This window comes from Petromyzon marinus, unplaced genomic scaffold (genome assembly GCF_048934315.1).
Source record: "Petromyzon marinus isolate PM22_M1 ecotype Great Lakes invasive population unplaced genomic scaffold, UKy_Petmar_22M1.pri1.0 PM_G_Scaffold_21, whole genome shotgun sequence".
Lineage (NCBI taxonomy): Eukaryota > Metazoa > Chordata > Hyperoartia > Petromyzontiformes > Petromyzontidae > Petromyzon > Petromyzon marinus.
Window position 1 is genome coordinate 415,001 of NW_027422773.1, and position 2,500 is coordinate 417,500.

The following is a 2,500-nucleotide window of genomic DNA, read 5'->3' on the forward strand; positions in this document are numbered from 1 at the left end:
TGGGGCGCTCTGGGTTTGTAGTTGGTGATGTGCCTGAGCCCTTTGGCAGACAGAAGCAGCGTCGTTAGTAGAGAACTGGTGTTTTAGTGTCTCTGAGTACAGTCGTTTAGCCTCTCTCACCGCTTTGCTAAACCTGTTCTTCGACTCCTTGAATCTGTCTCTATCCCCACTCCTAAACGCTTCCTCCTTCTCCAACCTCAACCTTTTGAGCTTTGCTGAGAACCAGGGCTTGTTGTTGTTAAAGTTCACCCTGGTACGTGTTGGGATACAGCAGTCCTCACAGAAGCTGATGTACACAGCCTCTGTGAGTTCATCCAGACTATTGGTAGCAGTCGTGAACATATCCCAGTCAGTACAGTCTAAGCACGCCCGCAAATCTTCCACAGCCTCACTGGTCCACTGTTTAGATGTCCTCACAGCAGGTTTACAGAGTTTTAGTTGCTGCCTGTATGCACGAATCAGGTGGACCAAGGGAGTTCTGTGCGAGCCGAACAGCCCCGTGACCCACAAGAGAAACATCCCCGCCAAATTCGAGCGTTTGACGGGGTCTATCCGTGAAAAAATATTCACGTTTTTGAGTGCACATGCATTTCTGCTGCAAATGCCTCTGGAAGTTTCATGCCGTTCGTATGCCAATTGTGGCAACACGAAAATGACCCGTTTTCCCATTCCGAGGGATTTCTGTGCGACCCTAACAGCCCGGTGAGCCACAAGAGACACATCCCCGCCAATTTCTAGCGTTTCACGGGGTCTATCCGTGAAAAATATAGACGTTTTTGAGTGCACATGCATTTCTGCTGCAGATGCCTCTGGAAGTTTCATGCCGTTCGTACGCAATGTGGCAACACGAAAATGACCCCTTTTCCCATTCCGAGGGATTTCTGTGCGACCCTAACTAACAGCGCCCGTGAGCCACAAGAGAGACATCCCCGCCAATTTATAGCGTTTCACGGGGTCTATCCGTGAAAAATATAGACGTTTTTGAGTGCACATGCATTCCTGCTGCAAATGCCTCTGGAAGTTTCATGCCGTTCCTATGCAATGTGGCCACACAAAAATGACCCGTTTTCCCATTCCGAGGCATTTCTGTGCGACCCTAACAGCCCCGTGAGCCACAAGAGAGACATCCCCGCCAACTTCTAGCGTTTGACGGGGTCTATGCGTGAAAAATATTAAAATTTTTGAGTGCACGTGCCTTTCTGCTGCAAATGCCTCTGGAAGTTTCATGGCGTTCCTTTGCAATGTGGCAACACGAAAATGACCCCTTTTCCCATTCCGAGGGAGTTCTGTGCCACCCTAACAGCCCCGTGAGCCACAAGAGACACATCCCCGCCAATTTCTAGCGTTTCACGGGGTCTATCCGTGAAACATATAGAAGTTTTTGAGTGCACATGCATTCCTGCTGCAAATGCCTCTGGAAGTTTCATGCGGTTCGTACGCAATGTGGCAACACGAAAATGACCCGTTTTCCCATTCCCAGGGATTTCTGTGCGACCCGAACAGCCCCGTGAGCCACAAGAGACACATCCCCGCCAATTTCTAGCGTTTCACGGGGTCTATCCGTGAAAAATATCAATTTTTTTTGACTGCACATGCATTTCTGCTGCAAATGCCTCTGGAAGTTGCATGCGGTTCGCATGCAATGTGGCGACACGAAAATGACCCGTTTTCCCATTCCGAGGGATTTCTGTGCCACCCTAACAGCCCCGTGAGCCACAAGAGAGACATCCCCGCCAATTTCTAGCGTATCACGGGGTCTATCCGTGAGAAATATTCACTTTTTTGAGTGCACATGCATTCCTGCTGCAAATGCCTCTGGAAGTTTCATGCGGTTCGTATGCAATGTGGCGACACGAAAATGACCCGTTTTCCCATTCCGAGGGATTTCTGTGCCACCCTAACAGCCCCGTGAGCCACAAGAGAGACATCCCCGCCCACTTCTAGCGTTTCACGGGGTCTCTCCGTGAAAAATATCACATTTTTTGAGTGCACATGCATTCCTGCTGCAAATGCCTCTGGAAGTTTCATGCGGTTCGCATGCAATGTGGCGACACGAAAATGACCCGTTTTTTCCCATTCCGAGGGATTTCTGTGCCACCCTAACAGCCCCGTGAGCCACAAGAGACACATCCCCGCCAATTTCTAGCGTTTCACGGGGTCTATCCGTGAAAAATATTCAATTTTTTGACTGCACATGCATTTCTGCTGCAAATGCCTCTGGAAGTTTCATGCGGTTCGCATGCAATGTGGCGACACGAAAATGACCCGTTTTCCCATTCCGAGGGATTTCTGTGCCACCCTAACAGCCCCGTGAGCCACAAGAGAGACATCGCCGCCAATTTCTAGCGTTTCACGGGGTCTATCCGTGAAAAATATTCACTTTTTTGACTGCACATGCATTCCTGCTGCAAATGCCTCTGGAAGTTTCATGCCGTTCGCATGCAATGTGGCAACACGAAAATGACCCGTTTTCCCATTCCGAGGGATTTCTGTGCCACCC